The sequence below is a fragment of the Equus asinus genome, chromosome 20 (genome assembly GCF_041296235.1).
Source record: "Equus asinus isolate D_3611 breed Donkey chromosome 20, EquAss-T2T_v2, whole genome shotgun sequence".
NCBI classification, from domain to species: Eukaryota; Metazoa; Chordata; class Mammalia; order Perissodactyla; family Equidae; genus Equus; species Equus asinus.
Window position 1 is genome coordinate 97,203,603 of NC_091809.1, and position 20,479 is coordinate 97,224,081.

The window sequence follows — 20,479 nt, forward strand, 5'->3', positions numbered from 1 at the left end:
TATGCAATTTTACATATAAAACCTCATGCCGTCCTCATAATAACTACAAGAAGTTGGTGCTGTTAATATCCCATAGCTAGTAAGTAGCAGAGTCAGGATCTGGGCCCGTCTGCTTGTTCTCCTCCATTCTGCCTCTTCTCAGCAGCCCACCAGAAGCCCACAGAGAAGGTTGCAGTTCCCAGAGGCATACTGAGCTAGGCTACCCGATGGGGACCTGGGGTGGGGACACCTTGCTCTGAGAGTCAGTCTGCGAGAAGTCCTCTCTGGCTCACATTTCATAGCGTAATGACTCTTTCAGAGTCACTGAAAGAGGCACCTTTGGACCCTGCCCTGAGGCCTCACTGGCAGCCCCTCTGCCCGGGGCTGGGCAGGCCTTCCCCCAGCATCTCTTCTAAATGAAGATACTGCTGTGTTGATTAACTGCGGTAGGAGAGCTGAGTGGAAGGGTCTCTGATCTGCTCTCGAGAGCCCCCTGTTTCCCAGCAGCTTCCCTTGCTCTCAGGACACCCCTGACATGCACGAGTTCCTCATTCATCCCAAACCTGATCTTTTCGTTGAAGCAGGACCCTTAAGACCTGTGCTAGGAAATGGGTTCAGCCTTATTCTAGGTGACTGCTGGTGTTTGCTTGAAGGTGCATCCTTTCCTTGGTTTTTACCTGAGTTGTATATTCGTGTGTGTGTGTGTGTGTTGAACTGGGATTGGGAAGGACGAGAATGCAGGTGAGCAGAGGTCAGAGGACGCCTCCAGCCCCTCGCCTATGGAAGGGACGGCAGCCCTGTAGGTGTGTGGAAGGCAGCTCCCTACTACCCCCTCCTCACTCCCTAACACCCATCCTATGAGCCGAAGACATCTCCATCCTCCCCTCAAAGGCCGTCCCCAAACAGGTAGACTCAACTATTCCTCAGCCCTCAAGTCTACTGCAGTACCCAAGCCAGGCAACGGGATACGATAGCAGAGCATGGAACTAGGATTTGAATCCACCTCTGCTGCTGAGTGATCTCGGGGAAGTTGCTTAATTTCTCTGATCCTCAGTGCTCTGAACTGGATCCTGAAAGGGCGCGGTGTCTTGCCTATAATAGGCACCTAATAAGTGTTGGAGAAATCAAATACAGCGGTTACAGCCTGTTTATCCTAAGGCACTGTCTCACCTTCACAGAAATGTCTGCATTCGTCTGCATGTCATCCTGGTCTGAAAGAAGAGAAACTTCTTGGTCGGGCTGGAGGACTTCTAGTCAGTAGAAAATCCAGTGACTTAGGCTTTATGAGGCTTCAGAGAGAAGCCAAAAGTGGGCTGTGCAAGGTGGGGACGCTGGAGGCAGGTATTGCTCTAGAAATATAATTACCAGGTCATGCATCTGTGTAGCACCTCTGGGTCCAGGTTTGTGTTGGGCCCCTAGAGGTGTGGAAGTGGATTAGGCAGACTCTCTCCCTTAAGAGGCTCACAGTTCAGTGTGAGGAGGGAGAGGGGAGAAAGAGAATTAACCCAGTGTCATTAGGGCTGTAACAGGGGGTTAGTAAAGAGTTGCAAGAGCTTCACTGATTTTTCTGGAATCTCCTTCTTAGAGGAAATGACGCTTGAGTTGAGGCTTAACGGGTCCCTAGGTGTTTTCCAGACAGAGAAGTGTTGTTAAAAAGCGTTTCAGGCAGAGGAAACACATATAAAGGCATGGAGGCATGTTTGAGAGCTTTCCCTCAATTTTATGTGGCTGGAATATTGAGTGGAGTGATCGTAGTCAAGGGCTGAAAACAGCTAACATTTATCCAGCACTTACCTTATGCTGGAATTGTGCCAAGTGCACATTGCGTGCATTATCTAATTTAATCCCCTCAGTGATATTGTTACCCCCAATTTACAGAGGTGAAACTGAAACTTGGAAAGGTTATATAATATGCCTGCGATCATACAACGAGACGATGGAAGAAACAGGCGTCAAAGCTGGATCTGACTCCCACTCCAGATCTCAAAAGATGCTCGTTCATGAAGAGCCCTGACTGATGGGCTCTGACGTTTGGATGCTCTTGTGCAGGCACTCCACTGTACTGTGGGGATGACCCATGGCTCCCGGGCCGTGCAGCTGAGGGAGTCGAGACTGGCATGAGGACAAGAGGTGTGAGTCACACTTGTGACCTGCAGGAGCCACCAGAGCCCTCCCATCAGTCGCTTATGCAAAGTCCTTGCTCGCTGTGGGGGATTTGTTCTCAGGAAGTCCTGGGAACAATGAGTGGGAGGGCATGGAGGAGATCTCAGCTTATCTTGCAGCCCTGTTGCCTTAGGATTCAGCATGAGTCCAGTGGGACAAGGACAATTTACGGAACAGACCCCATGCTGTGCTCAGACTTCTGCTCGCCTCTCCCACTGGCTCACTGGTTCTGAACCAAACTTGTGCTCTTGCTCTTGAGGATGGATCTTCCCAGAACATTCCTGATGCACATAGGGTCTCGGTAGACAGTCCTCTCTAAATATCACCGTATCTAGCTCCTAGTGCACCACAGCTTGGCGTCAAGCCGGGTTCCTCCAGCCATGTTTTTCTTTTTGTCAGGGTATGCCCTCTGAGAAAAGGGTTTATTTCTCACATTGATGCATTTTCCATCAGCTTTATTGTGAAGACCAGTCAGATGCTTTATTGTATAAATCATCTTGAGGCCATACATTCTCAGCAGGGGCAATGTCACCCCAAGGGGGCGAAAATTGGTTCCTGGTCATGTGCTTTATGTGTAAAGCACAGACATACATATAAACAGACAGTGTATGTGTGGCCATAAAATGTCAGGGACAGAATTAGGGAAAAAAATTGCCTAAAAGTCTACTTAGGGGACAGTAATGAAAAAAAGTTGAGAAATACCCTTAAGATCCTAAGATAAAAGGAATATTTATATCAATTACAAATATATTTTCTAAGTGATTGCCTTTCTCCGTGTCTATTCATAGAAGATTTCCATGTAACGGAAATATTAGTAAAATAAAATGAATGTTGAAGACTCCTGTTTCAGGGTGTGTCTGCAGATGTTAATTGTTTCAAGGAAGTCTCTTATATAGACTATATTTGAGGTATTTCATATATTTGTATCTCTGTTCTTTTTTCTGAAAACATAGAAATTCCTCTATGGTTTTATTGGCACTGGTTACCATCATTGAATGTGAATGGAAAGCCCTTTAGACACCTGTGATCAATTAGCTTTTGATTATTGGCTAATTATGCACATTTAAAATATACTCAAGAGGCAGATATTTACGGTTAAGTAGAATAATTAAACTAATATTATGATTGAAAGTATCTTAATCTTTCATCAGTCCAGGGCATTCATGGAAGGAATATGTAATATTTTATTGTATACGCACAATTTACAAAGATCTTTCAAACAAGCTCCACTTGCTAATTGTGTAGCTCATTGGAGCCTTACTAGGGCACTGTGAGGTTGGGATTATTATATTTTACTGTTTTCATTTTAGAGCTAAGGAAACTGAGGCTCAGTCACTTTAAATGGTTTGTTCGAGAGACTTAGCTGGAACTGGTGTGTATTAGTCAGCTCAGGCCGCCAGAACAAAATACCGCAGACTAGGCGGCGTAGGGGGCAAAATTCTTTTTGCTACCATCTTCTTAGGTTCTCTGCCTGGGGACTGTAAACTGGGCTGACGAAAGACAGATTAGCAAGAGGAAAGCTGAAGTTTATTAGCATGTGCCTTGCGCTTACACGTGGGAGCATAAGAGATGAGTGACTGAAAGAATTGGTTAGCACTGGGCTTATATAGCGTTTTAGCAAAGGAGCCATCTATTTTCAGAGAAGTGACACAATAAAGGAAAAGGCCCTTGAGTCTATGGGCAGCAAACTATGGTAGACAAAGCCTGGTTAGTAAGGTTTGTTATGTAGATTCCTCTGGCTGTCTCCAGGTTGATGAGAATCTAAAGTTCTCTCCAGTGATTAACGTCCCTCCTGGTGGAGAGGGGAGGAAACTTCTGTCCTATTTTTAGGCAAATAGGAGAAGCACAGAGATCTTTTCTTGTATCTGCTTCTTCTCAGTTGCCTTCAGCTCAAAATAATCCTTATGCCAAAGTGGCATACTTTGGGGTGGCATATTCTGCTGCCCTACAGTGGCTTAAACAACAGAAATTTATTTTCTGAGTTCTGGAGGCCAGAAGTGCCAGAGCAAGGTGCCATCAGAACGGGTGTCTGGTGAAGACTCGCTTCCTAGCTAACAGATGGCTGCCTTCTCGGTGGGTCCTCACATGCCCTTTCTTTTATGCGTGTTTGCGGAGAGAAAAAGATCTCTGGTGTCTCTTCCTTTTCTTATAAGCTCACCAATCCTATCAGATGAGGTCCCCACCTTTAAGATGTCATTTCACTGTAATTACCTCCCCAAAGTCCTATCTTCAAAAAGAGTCTCACTGGGGCTTGAGGCTTCATCATACGAATTCTGGGGGGGACACAACTCAGTCCATAACATAGTGGGACTGGGATTTGAATTCCTCTCCTCTGATTCTCAAGCCTGTCTTTATTGGTCCCATTACGTGACCCCTCCACAAGCTGGCATCCATCCCCTAAACCAGGGCCAGACCACTGGCAGCAAGCCTAGGTCAGGCAGGCAGCCCTCTGACCGTGGCGTGACTGCTAGGGTTTGGAGGCAGGTAGGCATCATCTGCATCAGGGGGAGGAAGGGTGGGCAAGGCAAGGTTTCCCTGGCTATGGCCGTTGCCTTAATTCAGGTGCTCATTACTTCTGGCCTCGACTATTGGGTCAGTCCGCTGTTTATTTTCGCTGCCTCTAGCCTTGTCCCACTCTATTCCATCCTCAGACAAAGTATCCTTTTTCTAAAATGCAAGTCTAATCACCTCTTTATTGTGCTTAAAACTATTCAGTGTTTCTTAACATCTGGATAAAGTCTAATTCCACAACTCTGCATTTAAGAGCCTTCACGACCCTGGCCAGGACCACAGGTCTGACATCGTCTCCTGCCTTCTCTCCTTGTATTGAACATTCTGGCCACACAAAACTCCCTTTTGTTCTCTCCAATACACTGTTTGAGAAAATGTCTATCATTAATTCAAAACTCAGCTCAGATGGCATCTCTTCTAGGAATCTTCCCTAGAAATCCCTCCCAAAAATTTTAGCCACTCTTTTCTTTCTGAAGCCGTGATAACTGATTATAAAAAGCAGTTATCCCCTAGTGGAATTGTCCCCGTTTTTACCCCCCCCCCAATGGAATGTGGGCCTCATGTGGAATAGGGCTCAGCAAATACCTGCTAAGCAAACGAGTGTTTTTGGTGGCTGGTCCCTCCCTCAGCTGGGTTTCTTCATCTTCTTCATCCCTCAGCAACCAAGGAAGCCAACCTATTGGTCTGGGGATATCCTACCTGGTTTTTCTCCATCTCTAAAGGCTGATGGATAATCTCAGTGAAAAAAACTGTCCCTCATAGATTGTCTGCAGTGTTAGCAAATATCACTAGGAAAACTGGATTTCTCTCTATGCTTGGTAACCATTACTTTATTCTCTCCTTTATTTGGAATAACTCTTTCTATACCTTCTGGCAGCCCAACTCCATATAGCTTGTAGAACTCTTGGGGTCTCACTGGAAGTCAGTCCTTCAAGCTTTCCTACAGCCAGCCAAGGCACTTGGAAGGTCTAGGTTTGACCTGGAAGGTCAAACACCAAGCCCTAGACAATATCCCTTTGGTCAGAAGCCAGACTTGGCTCTTAACTTACCACCTGCAGCCAACTGTCTCCTGAACTAATTGGTTGGCCGACTCTTCCGGCTTTTTCTCACTGACCAGCTGTCTAACTCAGTGGTCTATCACTTCCTTCTCTACTTGAGATACGCTGAATCTTCCACAGATGACTTCTCTGCCCGCCTCAGAGTCTACCGTTTATCCTCTCTCTTTCCTCCTTCTCCTGGAGCAAAACCACCCTCAGTGCTGACCCAAGGAGAGAAAGAACTCAGGGAACCTTAAAACTCTCCTGTTTTATTATAGAAGGGAGGAATTGCAGTCTATAACAAAATTGTCTTAACTTTAGTCAAACACACATACAATCCTGAAGATTATTAAAATGCTTCTCCATTTTAGGAGAAAGATATCTATTCCAGCCTGTGCAGAATCCACAGGGTGGTGAAGGTTCATGCATGGCTTCTCTATCCTGTCTAACCTGCCCCAGACATCTTTTGTTGGCATAAGACCTTGGTGTAAGACTCTCAGTGTCCATATGCTAATCCCTGTGTAACAGAGAGTAACATTGTTGAACTTGCTTTCTGGAACTCTTTCCTATTTTCTCCTCTACATTTTATATCTTGATTTTATTCTATTTACTATCACACTACAAAAATCTTGCATGTTTTTTCACATGATCTTCACAATTGTTATAACAATATTCATCAAGTGAATATAAATAGATTTTCAAATAGTCTCCTTTATTTACTAATTATATGATGTTTTTCACTCATATATAACACTTCAGTGAAAATCTTCACAAATACAGATTTTTAAAAATTCTTTTGACTGACTTCCTTAGGATTCATTTTCAGTAATGGAATGGACTGGGTCAAAGGACAGGAGTATCACCATGACTCCTTCAAGCTATCATCATCTTGCCTTTTATACACGGCACCAACTATGTGTAGGCACCTTTATGAGAGCAAGATCTCCCACACTGAGGGCTACGCTTTCAATTTATTTTATTAATTAAATAAATATAAAATACTATTTTCGGTTCCATTTAAATTTCTATTTAAGTCATGGTCAGCCCCTTCAAAGTACAACTTCTTATTAAGGCACGGTCAACTCAGACTTTGTAAGCACCGCTAACTAAACTGCTGTTCCCAAGTTCTTTTAAATCCCATTCATTTCCACTTTGGTTTGAGACCTCTTTGACCTCTGAAAACATGACATCCTGCATCTGGTTCAAGGGGGCCCTTTCCTGGCTCCCCTCTACTCTCTCCTGTCCTTGCCTACACTGGTGTCCCCAGGCAGCATCTCTCTAGATTGTGCATCAGCTCTGCCATGCAAGTTATGTCTAACTCTGCATTTCTTTCCCCTAGAAACATGTTTGACTCTTTGTTCCAAATGCTCAGGATTACTGTTCTTTCCAACAATGCTGTCAGAGCCCAAAATAGTTTGGAAAATGTTCTTTGGAAATTGTTTTGAAAGCCATTGGCATGTTCTTTTGAATCTTCTTATTGGTGGCAAAGCTTGGCATTTAGAAGGTAGTTTTATTTTATTTTTTGGGAAGGAAACTAGTATCTTTACATACTTTCCATATCAGACAGGACCTTGTCAGAAGCCAGAAACTACACCATTCTTTCAATGGAGAGAATTTCATAGAAAGAGAATTATTTCCCCGATAGAAGCAAACTGAACAGGCAAAAAGGCGATACTGAGATATCACAAAGAGAGTAGCTGCAGAAGCAGTCACCTCCCCTGGAGATGGGGGAACAGAAGGAAGACGTCAGGGTCTTAGAAGCTTGCAGAAGGGACCTGCAGAGCTGGCACTCAGCCCTCGAGGGAGGAGGCGGGCGTGCGCAAATAGTGCTCCGAGTTTGGAGTCTGGAGAAGAGGCACCTAGGAGTTGGGATTCTGACCCCGAGGAGGAGGTGCCGGTGGCTGGTGCTGCATTTCTGAGCAGGCTCCAGGAGGTTGGTTCTAAGAGGTTGGAAGGACAGCAAACTGGAAGCACCTGCCCTGCTGGAACCAGCGGCGGCTGCCAGGGTGGAGAATGTTGCTGGGGCAACGCTCATAGGAACGGGAAGCAAACAAAAGAGAAAGTCTCTATCCTTCCTCCAACCCTTCAGCTCCCTGTGGCATCCTGATAGGCAGAGCCTAAAAGGAGCTAGCTGCCAAAGGAAAAATGTCATTTGCAGAGGCTCAGCCCCAGCATCAGAAAGCAGAGCAGGGAGGAGGGGAAAATTGAGCCGAGAAACAATGGTTTAACAACTAGCACCCCAGCATGTGCCAGGAGCTCCGTAAGTATTCTCAAATATGAGATTTCCTGTGGTCCTCATGTCACCCCTGCAATTAAGGAACTCTTGCCCTAGTTCATGGATGAGGAAGTGGAGGCCCAGAGAGAGTATGTAATAACAGTGGCGCTAGAAAGAGAACATATTTCTCTGTTCATGTTCACTGCTTCTTCCGCTACGTCTGCTGAAGTTGAGCTTTCTTCTGGATGACAAGGGGGGTGGCTTTCTTATTTCTGAGGGGGGCTGCGATGAGGGAAGATAAGAGGGAAGAAAGGAAAGAACCACGGAAATGACATAAGGCTACGCCACATGTAATACAATTCTTCCCTGTAACCCATGCCCAAATCTTTAAAAAATTCTACCCGACTCACAAACATCTGGAGTAAACGGATTTCTTATGGAAACTGTTAAACAGACTTGGAGAGGAACAAGGACAGCATCTGGAGATGCAGCACAAGAGTAAGAGAGGGTAAAGCCTTTGGCAGCAGAAATCTTCGGAAGTTTCATGACTTCTCTAGGCTGTGCAATTGGTCTCTATCTTCAGACTTTGGAGGCTCTATTTGATGTTTAGATCATAATGATTTTACAGACAGAGAAGTTGAAGCTGAGAAAGGATAGGTCACATGATGTAGCTAACAAGTTGTTCATCTTGGATGTGAACTCTGTTCTGATTCCAAAAATACTTCCTCTCCAAAAGAGAATGGAGAGCGAGGTCACAATATATTACATACCTGGAACAATATATTACATACCTGGAAATATGCTAATTGATTATTTTGTTTAATCCTCACAATTTCATGAGGCAGCTACCATTACACCTATTTTACAGATGAAAAACTGAGGCTGAGACAGACTAAATGCCTCATTCACAGCCAGCAGGAAGTGGAGCTGGAATCCCTGCCTGACTCTATTGGGCTCCAAATCCTATGCCTTCACCCAGTGCTTCTCAAACTCCAGCATGCCTGAGAATCACCCAGGGATCCTGTTACATGCAGATTTATGCTCAGTAGATCTGGGGTGGGGCTTGAGATGCTGCGTTTCTTTCTTTCTTTCTTTTCTTTTTTAAAGATTGGCACCTGAGCTAACAACTGTTGCCAATCTTCTTTTTTTTTTTCTTTTCCTGCTTTTTCTCCCCAAATCCCCCAAGTACATAGTTGTATATTTTAGTTGTGGGTCCTTCTAGTTTTGGCATGTGGGACACTGCCTCAGTGTGGCCTAATGAGCGATGCCATGTCCGAGTCCAGGATCCGAACCTGCGAAACCCTGGGCCGCTGAAGGGGAGGGTGCAAACTTATCCACTCGGCCACGGGGCCGGCCCCTAGATGCTGCATTTCTAATACATGCCCAGTGCTGCTGCTGCTGCTGGTCCCTGGAGCTCACTTTGAGCAGCAAGCCTCCTCCTGATGACATCACACTGCCTCCCTAGCCTGCCAAGCCCACTTGGTCGTCTTCACGTTAGGTCAGCACCGACACCCCAGGGGCCTCTTGGTCAAGCTCAGTTGTGATACGACGCTCAGAGCATGTCGTTCTTCCTCTTTCCTTCCTCTGAAATTCTTCATAGTAAAATAAGAAACCAAACGAATCTATCATCTGGCAGGTCATTAAGGAAAACATGATTTTTGCCCCCATGTGACTCCATTCAATTAATGAAGCTGTCATTAAAGCTCATCAATATGTCAAGAAAATTAGTTTCAGGTGTTGGATTGTTTTGGCGCTAGAATTATTTCTATATTTTTAATGAGGAATATTTGCAATATCATCACCTTACTTTCCCATCAGGGGCTTACAGCTCAGGATGCCTAAGAAGTCTGGCATATTGGGGGTCAACGGGTTGTTTCCAGGAAGCAATTAACAACAGCTTATTGTTGTCTCTTTCTAGGACCACGAGGCTGCCCATTGAGGATGTTTCCAGAGCCGTAGCATTTCCTGGGGGAAAGAGAAGCAAATCTAGGTATGAAAAGTGCTGACAACTTCATAAAGGGACCCAAAGAGTGCTAATCAGGGATCTCCCACTGACGTTGTTTTCCCATAAAATGGAAAGCCTTAAGGCAGATTCATTTTTCCTCTCTAACATAGACCATTTATTTTGTAAATTCTGGTTAAAAGAAACGTTTTATTCCAAGAGGTAAATGGGGGTGAATTAATATTTTAAAATAAAAACTGACATGTTTTCCCTCTGCAGTCCCACCTCTTTTCATTTCCTAACTTATTTCAAACTAAACCTCAGCATTCCCAGCTCTCATTGTCGGGTTGCTGCGGCAGAAATGCAAAGAGAATCAAAATAAATCTTTTTTTTTTTTTTTTGGCTTTGGAGCTTTAAAACTGAACCAGGACTTTAACAATAAGTTTGGAAAAATACATAATAGGATAAGTTTGCTTGCTCTCCACACAGGGGAGCTAAAAGTGTCTGGGCTGGACCGTTGACAGAATTCAATGAAGAGACTCAGCTCGGGAGACAAAGTTCTCCGCTGGTGGGGCTCTGAGAAAAGGTCTTGTTTTGTTCCCCCATCCGTGGGTTGAGACCCTAGGAGAGGAAGGGAGAGGGAAACAATCGAAACTGAGATAATAGTCCTGCTTGGTATTGGGTGTGTTCTCCACTATGAGAAGTTTCTGGGGATATCTTACATGTCTTTTCAAATATCACTTTCTATTCTCCATGTTTTGTGTGTCAAGTAGTTGGTCATTTTTACTGTTGAATAACATGCTATGGCATGAATATGCTCTAATTTCTTTATCCATTCACTTGTGGGTGGACCTTTGGGTTGTTTCCAGTTTTTGCTATTATGAAGAAAGCTGATACGAATATTCATGTACAGCTCTTTTTCAAATAAACTTTTTAATTTTGGAATAGTTTCAGATTTACAGAAAAATTGCACAGATAATACTGAGAGTTCCTATATATCCCACACCCAGTTTCCCCTATTATTAACTTCTTACATTAGTATCATGCATTTGTCACAATTAATGAACCAATATTGACACATTATTATCAACTACAGTTCATGCTTTATTCAGATTTCCTTCATTTTCACCTAGTGTCCTTTTACTGTTCCACCATCCCATCCAGGATGCCATATACATGAAGTTGTCACATCTCCTTAGTCTCTTCTTGGCTTTGACAGTTTCTCAGACTTACCTTGTTTTTCATGACTTTGACAGTTTTGAGGGGTACTGGGCAGATATTTTGGGGGATGTACCTTTATTGGGATGTGTCTGATGTTTTTCTCACGATTAGACTAGGGTTATGGGTTTTGGAGAAGAAGATCATAGAGATAAAGTGCTCATCACACAGATCAAACATACATACTAGCAACGTGTGTTGGATTTTTTCAATATTTTTTCTGCATCTTTTGAGATCATCATAATTTCTCCCACATGTTTTGTTAATGTGGTGGATTATGTTAATTGATTTTCAAATATTAAATCAACCTTGAATTCCTGAGGTAAACCCCACTTAGTCATAATGTATTATCCTTTTTACATATTCCTCAATATAATTTGCTAATATTTAGTTGAGGATTTTGTGTCTATGTTTATGAGTTATATTGTTATTATATTTTCTTACAATATCTTTGTTGGTTTTCTTATCAGAGCAATGCTTTCCTCATAAAATAAGTTAAGAAATGTTCTCTTCTATTTTCTGAAAGAATTTGTAAGATTGATATCATGTCTTCCTTAAACGTTTGATAGAATTTACCAGTGAAGCTTCTGTGCTTGAGATTTTCTTTGTTAGAAGGTTTTTAATTAAAAATTCTATTTCCTTAATAGATATATGGGCATTCAGATTTATTTCTTCTTGAGTCGGTTTTAATATGTGTGTTTTCAAGTAATTTGTCCATTTCATCTAAGCTATCAAATTTATTGGTGTAAATGTGTTCATAATATTTTCTTATTATGTTCTGAATGTCCGTATGATCTCTACTGATGTCCCTACTTTCATTTTTTATATTAGCAATTGAATTTTCTTTCTGTCTCTTTCCCTTTCCTTCTTAGCAGAGATTTATCAGTTTTGATAATATTTCAAAGAATCAACTTTTGGCTTTGTTAATTTTTCCTGATGTTGGTTTTCTATTTCATTTATTTCTGCGTTTACCTTTCTTATTTCTTTCCTTCCTCTTCTTTTGTGTTTACTTTGTATTTATTTTCCCTTAGCTTCTTAGGTGAAAATTCTGATTTTTTATTTGAAGCGGGTTTTTTTTCTACTTTAGTCATTAAAGCTATAAATTTCACTCTAAGCACTGTTGTTGCTGCATCCCACACATTTTAATACGTTGTGTTTTCATTATCACTCATTTGAAACATAGCCCAATTTCTCTTGTGATTTCTTCTGTGACCCATGGATTGTTTAGTAGTATGTTATTTAATTTCCAGATATTTGGGGAGATTTTATAGATAGTTTATTGTTGCTGATTTCTATTCAGTTGTGACCATAGATTGTATTCTACAAAATTTCACTCTTTTCAAATTTATTGTGAATCATTTTTTGGTCTTGCTATGTGACTTTGCCATTTGTCCTGCAAAAAAGATGGAATATATTTTGCCACCCTTGATTTTCGAGTTGACTATGTGACTTGCTTCAGCCGATAGAATGAGGTGGAAGTGATGGTATGCTAGTTTCAAGCCTAGGTACGAGAGGCCTTGTATATTTCCTATTGGTTTCTGGAGATTTTGCCAACCCCGTGGAAAGAGCATGCCAGGGCTAGGCTGCTGGCTTGGGGGAGGATGAGAAACACAAGGAGGAGGTGTAGCCTTAATCAGCCAAAGTCTAGTTGATCTCCAGATATATGATCAAAAATAAATAATTGCTGTTTTAAGCCACTGAGAGTTTTGAACAGTTTGTTGTACAACAAGAGCAAACTGATACAGCCACTCTCGATGACGGGAGTTTGAATGGATGCTCAAGGGCGAGCTGCTGGTCTGTACTCATTCCAGTAGGCTTCCCTGCTCTTTTGGGCTGAAGCACTGCCTGGTCTCTGTCACCTCCCTTCCAGCTGCTGCCATTACTTTACTTCTCTTAGAATATTGAAAATGGATATCAATTAGGGCATCCACTTGATGAGTGTGTTCATGGAGTTGTCCTGACACAAGCCCTATTGAAAAAGCTCAAGCATCCTGGGTGCCACATCTGGCCAGAGAGCGCACAAGTGTTGGAGAAGGGGTAGCACAGCTGGGACTGTGGGGCAGAATCTGACCAGTCTCAGTTCTCTGTGAGGATTGCCCAGGGCTATGTAGAGTGTACAGTTAGAAACCTCTGCTAGCATGCAACACCTTATATTGTCCCCCAACATTCACTCAGGCTTTGGGACCCCACTAACTTCAGGAGCTTATTCCCTTCCAATGTTCAAACTTGACTACCTCCAATCTGCCAAGGATGAGGCTTCTGGGACTGACTCTGCATTCAATCAGTGTCCCTACATCTTTTCTGGCATTTCCATTTTGGTAGGCAGGAAGGGGGACAGCAACCCCTTTTAGTTTTCCACCTAGCCTGGCACTGCAAGCTCCAACTTTTTCCGAGTTTATGATGATGTCTGTTTGTGTGTGTGTGCGTGCCATGTGTAAATATTTGTGTGTCTATGCACACACAAGTATACATACATACTCTTTCTCCATGCCTCTTGGTAGATAGATCGAAGTATATACACACATGCATATAGATGTGCGTATGCACACACAAGTATGTAAGCACATATGCCACGTATATGCATCCCACTTATATTTATTCATGCCCTATTTATTAGTCTGCTATCGTTTTTCACCTGTGTGAAATCTGGAAGAGGTAGTCTGGCTCACTCTCAACTTTGTGGGGCCTGAGGCAAGAGAAAAAATGACGGCTTACTTACCATACAACTAAATATTTAAAAGCTATAAATCCAGGCGGTAAACTGTTAAACAAAATATGTCCTATCCTCCTACCTTGACAATTATATCTTCACAATAACCTGGAAGGCCAGGTTCAAATTTAGAACTCTCACATCCCTCAGAATTCTGTACCAAAAGTGGTGGTATGGAAAAAGCTAGCCCCTAGCCTTTGGCCTGTTTTTATCTTTCCACCCCTGGCTAGAGCACATGCTAGCTCATGCATTCAAGCATCATTTATAACCTCTGCAAAGAGCCACCCTTGGCCACACTTTGGGCCTAGGCATAGGCATTTTCATAGCACAGTCCATCTTTGGAAGAAAGGAAAGGGGAAGAGGCCTGTGCAGGCCAGGAAGGTGGTTTCAGGGACATTTGGGCAGGGAATTCCAGGGTCCTAGACACCCAGGTTTGTTGTCTAGAAGGGGTAGGGGTAAGACTCCAAGTAGACATAGCTCCTTGGCCCTATAAACATTTCAACCTGTGGGGAAGTGCATAGCCAGCAAAGGACGATATATACATATAACGCTAACAGTGCTTCACTGAGGTATAAATCCTCCTTGGTCATGTGCATTATCCTAATATGCCAGCTGCAAATCTGTTCTTTAGAATTTTTGTGTAGATATTTGTAAGTAAGATTGACTTATTTTCTTTTGGATACTACTTATTAGGTTTTGGTATTAAGCTTATGCTTGATTTATAAAATAATTTGCAAAACTTTCCACTTAAATATTCTGGAACAGTTTGGATAATTTAGGTAGGATTATATGTTCCTTGATGGTTAGGTTAGTTAGATCTCGCCTGTAAGCAACAAGGTCTAACGTTCTTTTTTATTTTTACTGTGTAGAGTGGTAGACCTATGAAAAAGCTTGCTAGTGTATTGTGTGGTTGTTAGTGTGTTCAGATTTTTCTTAAATCAATTTTGGTAATTTATATCGTACTGGAAAAATCATCTATTTCATCTAGATTTGAAAATTTCTTGACAACATTTTACATTATATTTTATAATTATTCTTACTATTTTCACAACTATCGTTATATATTCTTTCTCATTCCTGATGTATGTATTTGTCCTGCATTTTTTCTTAGTCAAACTTGCCAGTGTATTGGGCTTATCTATCACTTCTGCTGGAATTCTGTTTGTGATTCATTATTTTCAGCATTTTATCTTTATTAATTCTGTCATATTTCTTTGAGTTTATTTTGTTTTGTTCTAATCTTTTAAATTGAATGCTTGGCTTTTTATGTCCAAATTTTCAAATGCAAATACCAAGGAAAGAGCAGGTGCAGGAGTGTAAATAGGAAATGAAGTCAAGGGTCAGAAGGAGGATGGGATGTCAGGTGGAGGGGAGAGGTGGGCACCACGGGGGAGGGGCTGGGAGTGTTATGACAAGCAGCATGGAATGTGGGAGGCTTGGTTGTCAGGGTGGCATGTTAGGAAACATTGCCATCAGGGCACCCTGCCTCCTCAGCTCTGCATCCAGTCCTGTCTCCATGTGGGCCATGAGCACATCATGAAGAGCTTGCCCAACACCCAAGAGAAACCCAGACCTACCATGTCTACTACATTTTTGATCCAAGATTTTCGTTTCATAGCCCCCAAAAGAATTCAGTAGGGAAAAACATAAGGTGGCCAATTTTTATTTTGTCAAGTAAGGCTATTAAATATACAGATACACCTTTTTATTAGCACAGTGATGAAACCAGATTTAGGATATTTGAACAGACAAAAATAATAAGGTCAAAATCACAGAATAACAGTTTTATTTAATTTGCAATGTAGTTTGCAGAATGCTAGCTCTAACATCACAAAGCAGAGTAGAGAAGGGTGAGTTTAAGCTGAATAACAACAGCTTCGTGACCAGCTCACTTGCTGGGCGTGGGGGAAACGGCGAGCCCTACTTGCTTTAAGTGAAAGTCCTCAGATTTTGTACTTTAGGAGTATGCATGAAATGGAGTTTGAAGACCTACCACAGGGACCATGACTCAATTTTGTTATCCCGAGCCTTGAAAATTAAGGTGAACCCACAGTGCCAAGCACCCAGCAGTAACAATGTCAGTCCTCTCAGGAAGAAGACATGGTCGTGTATGCCACACATTATTCCTACAAGCAATTTTGTAAAGACAGCATCCTGGACTGGCTCAAAACTAGCCAGGAACACAAGGAGACAAAACAATGAGAACAAAAACCATCAGAGGCAGAACCAATGGGGCTTCATATATTAGAATGATCAGATACAGACTTTAAAATAGTGGTGATTACAATGTGCATGGGGATAAAATACAACGTCTAGAACTTTAGCAGAGAAATAAAGCCTACTAAAAAATACCAAATGAATATCTTAGATATCAAAACCAAAGTTAAAGATTCAATGAATGGGTTTAACAGCTAATGAGAGAATTAATACTTGAGAAGACAGATTGAGAGAAAGCATCCAGACCGAAACACAGAGAGGCAGAAGTAGGAAAAACACAGAGTAGAAGATAAGAGACAAAAGGATATAGGAATATCCCTATAGTGGTAATGTTTATGTGATTGACATTCCAGTAGGCAGAAGAGCGAGGGAGGAAGGGAAGGAGAGAGAGACAGAGAGACAGGGAGAATAGGAAAGAAACAATATTTGAAGAGACAGTGGCTGAGAAATTTCAAAACTGATGAGAGATATGACTCCAGTGTTTTAAGATTCTCTACAAACGTCTGGCAAGATCAATAAATAGAATTCCACATCTAAGCACATCATATAAAGATGCCGAAAACCGAAGACAAGGAGATAATCTTAAAATCAGGACCAGAACAAAGATATGTTACTTTCAAGACACAACAATTAGTGGAATAAGAACTTCAAAGGGCTAAAAGAAAATAACTGAAACTTAAAATTTTGTAACCATCAAACACATCCTTCAAGAATAAATATGAAATAAACACATTTTTGGACTGATATAAATGGAGAAAATTCATAACTAGTAGACCTGAACTAGAAAAAATATTAAATTATATAACTTAAATTAAGTAGGGAGAAATAAAGAGCAATAGAAATGAGTAAACATTTATTTATTAAATAAATAAAGTAAATACAAATATTTACTGTACAAAACTTTAAAATATTTACTGTGTAAAACCATTTAAAATATTTACTGTATAGCATTGTTTAAATTAGATTTATAAATAAATTATATGATGAAAAGCATGTAAGTCAGAAGGAGGTAAATAGAGTCGAAATGTTGTAAGATTCTTATATTGTCCAAAAGGAAAGTAAGAATACCAATTAATATTAGATTTGATCAGTATACAAAAATCAGCTGCATTTCTACACACTAACAACGAAGTGGCAGAAAGAGAAATTAAGAATATAATCCCATTTACAATTGCAACAAAAAGAATAAAATACCTAGGAATAAATTTAACAAAGAAGTGAGAGACCTGTACACTCAAAACTATGAAACATTGTAGAAAGAAATTGAAGAAGACATAAAGAAATGGAAAGATATTCCATGCTCTTGGACTGGAAGAATTAACATCATTAAAATGTCCATATTTCCTAAAGCAATCTACAGATTCAGTGCAATCCCTATCAAAGTTCCAATGACATTTTTCACAGAAATAGAATAGAGTCTTAAAATTTATATGGAACAACAAAAGACCCTGAAGAACCAAAGGAATCCTGAGAAAAAAGAACAAAGCTGGAGGTATCACACTCCCTGATTTCAAAATATACCACAAAGCTACTGTAATCAGCACAGCATGGTACTGGCACGAAAACAGACACACAGATCAACGGAACAGAATCGAGAGCCCAGAAATAAACCCACATGTCTATGGACAGCTAATTTTTGACAAGGGAGCCAAGAAGATACAATGGAGAAAGGAGAGGCTCTTCAATAAATGGTGTTGGGAAAACTGGACAGCCACATGCAAAAGAATGAAAGTAGACCATGACCTTATACCATGCACAAAAATCAACTCAAAATGGCTTAAAGACTTGAATGTAAGACTTGAAGCCATACAACTTCTAGCAGAAAACACAGGCAAGTACGTTCTTTGACATCGGTCTTAGCAGCATGTTTTCAACTACCATGTCTGACTAGGCAAGGGAAACAATAGTAAAAAAAAAAAACAAATCAGACTACATCAAACTAAAAAGCTTCTGCACGGCAAAGGAAATCATCAACAAAGTGAAAAGACAACTTAACAATTGGGAAAAGATATTTTCAAATCATTTATCTGATAACGGGTTAATATCCAAAATATATAAAGAACTCATACAGCTCAACAACAAAAAAACTAACAACCCAGTTAAGAAATGGGCAAAAGATCTTCACAGACATTTCTCCAAAGAAAATATACAGATGGCCAACAGGCATGTGAAAAGGTGTTCAGCATCACTAATTATTAGGGAAATGCAAATCAAAACTAGGAGATATCACCTCATGCCCATCAGAATGGCTATAATTAACAAGACAAGAAATAACAAGTGTTAGAGAGGATGTGGAGAAAAGGGAACTCTCGTACACTGACGGTGGGAGTGCAACCTGGTGCAGCCACTGTGGGAAGAATATGGAGATTCATCAAAAACTTAATAGAACTACCACATGATCCAGCTATTCCACTGCTGAGTATTTATCCAAGGAACATGAAAACACAAATGAGTAAAGATATATGCACCCCTCTGATCTTTGTGACATTATTCACAACAGCCAAGACTTGGAAACAACCTAAGTGCCCTTCAAGGGACTAATGGATAAAGAAGATGTGGTATACATACATAATGGACTACTACTCACCCGTAAAAAAGATGCCAATTTGTGACAACATGGATGAACCTTGAGGGTATTATGCTAAGTGAAATAAGTTGGAGGGAGAAAGTCAAATACTGTATGATGTCACTCACAAATAGAAGATAAAAACAACAGCAAACAAACACATAGAGACAGAGATTAGACTGGTGGTTACCAGAGGGGAAGGAGGGAGGGAGGAGAGTGAAAGGGTTAGTTAGGTACGTGTGTGGTGATGGATGGTAATCAGTCTTTGGGTGGTGACCATGATGTAAACTACACAGAAATCAAAATACGATGATGTACACCTGAAATTTATACAGTGTTATAAACCAATGTTATTTTAATAAAAAATAAATAAAATTAAAAGAATATTAGATTTGATAAGTTGATAAACCATCGTGTAATCTCTAGGGTACTACTAAAAGAATTATAAAGCAGCATTTGGCTTTGCAGTTAATGGAAAGGAAAAATTGAACAATTAAAAAATTTCAAGAAAAAGTAGGAAAAGAGAAAAAAGGAAGATAGAATGTGGGGCATAAAGAGAAAACAAATAGTAAATTAAAACCCCCATGTATGGGTAATTATAATAAAGCAAATGGACTAAATATTCTGATTAAAAATCAAAGATTACTAGACGATTAAAAACTCAATCCATGCTTTAGATGAGGCAGACATAAAACATAAGGAAACAGAACAAAAAGAAAGGATTGAAAAAAGACATGTCATGCAGATACTCATCAAAGAAAGCTGATGTATATTCTGAATATGAGCTTTTTGTGCATTCTGTGTGTTCTAAACCAATTCTTCTCTCTCTCTTCCTCTCTCTCTGTAAATCAATAAGAAAGAGACAAACAATCCAACAGAAAAATGAGCAAGAGAGTTGAACAGGTACTTCACAAGAGCATATCCTAAATGACCAATAAATACATGAACATGTGCATAATCTCAGTAGTAATCAGGAAAGTGCAAAATCAAGCCACAATCGGATGCCACTGTCTGTCACAATGGCTAAAATTAAAAAGATGAATGATAGCAAATTTTGGCAAAGATGAGGATCAATAGGAATTTGTATGCATTGTTTGTAGGAGCAGAAATTGATAGAACCATTTTGAAAAACTGTTTGGCATTAGCAATTAAATCCAGAGATATGTATACCTAAGAACTGGCAGTTTCACTCCTCGGATCTGCCTGGGTTCGTTTCCTAGGGTTGCCACATCAGAGTTCCACAAACTCGGTGACTTAAAACAACAGAAATTGATTCTCTCACACTGGAGCCTAGAAGTCGGAAACCAAGGTGCTGGCAGGGAAGCTCTAGGAGAGGCACCTCCTTGCCTCTTCCAGGGTCTGGTTTCAGGCATTCCTCGGCGTGTGGCAGCAGGACTCCAATTTCTGCCTCCCTCTTCACATGGCCGTCTTCCCTCTGTGCGTGTCTGTGTCCAGCGGTCCTTCCTGTAATGACATCTGTCGTATTTGATCCCGGGCTCACCCTAATCCAGTATGACCACATTTTAACTCACTACATCTGCAAAGACCCTATTTCCAATTACGGTCACGTTCCCAGTACCAGGGGTTAGGTTTTCAGCAAATCTTTTCAGGGGACAAATTCAACCCACAATGATACCCAACAGAAATACATGCACATGTGTACTTTGAGACATGTGCAAGGATATACGTAACAGCGTTATTCGTCATAACCTCAAACTGGAAACATTTCTTATATTATTAGTAAATTGTGGTGGTATAGTCATACAATAAAATACTATATGATATCTGAAATGAATAAATTATAGCTATGCACAACAACATGTGTCTCACAAACATAATCTTGTTAAGAAGCTAGACATGGAAGAATACAGACTGTATTAATCCATTCATTAAAAGTTAAAAAAAAAAAGCCTAGCTATAT

The 20,479-nt window shown here is 40.9% G+C and overlaps 1 long non-coding RNA gene across 1 annotated transcript in view; it reads left to right on the plus strand.

The window, feature by feature from the left end:
* Positions 1 to 7,810: 7,810 nt before the first annotated feature.
* Positions 7,811 to 20,479, plus strand: part of LOC123279129 (uncharacterized) — a 47,761-nt gene continuing 35,092 nt past the window's right edge. The window contains exons 1-2 of the long non-coding RNA XR_011495897.1: positions 7,811 to 7,950; positions 9,824 to 9,895. This is a non-coding gene — a long non-coding RNA (uncharacterized lncRNA). The remainder of the gene's footprint in view (positions 7,951 to 9,823; positions 9,896 to 20,479) is intronic.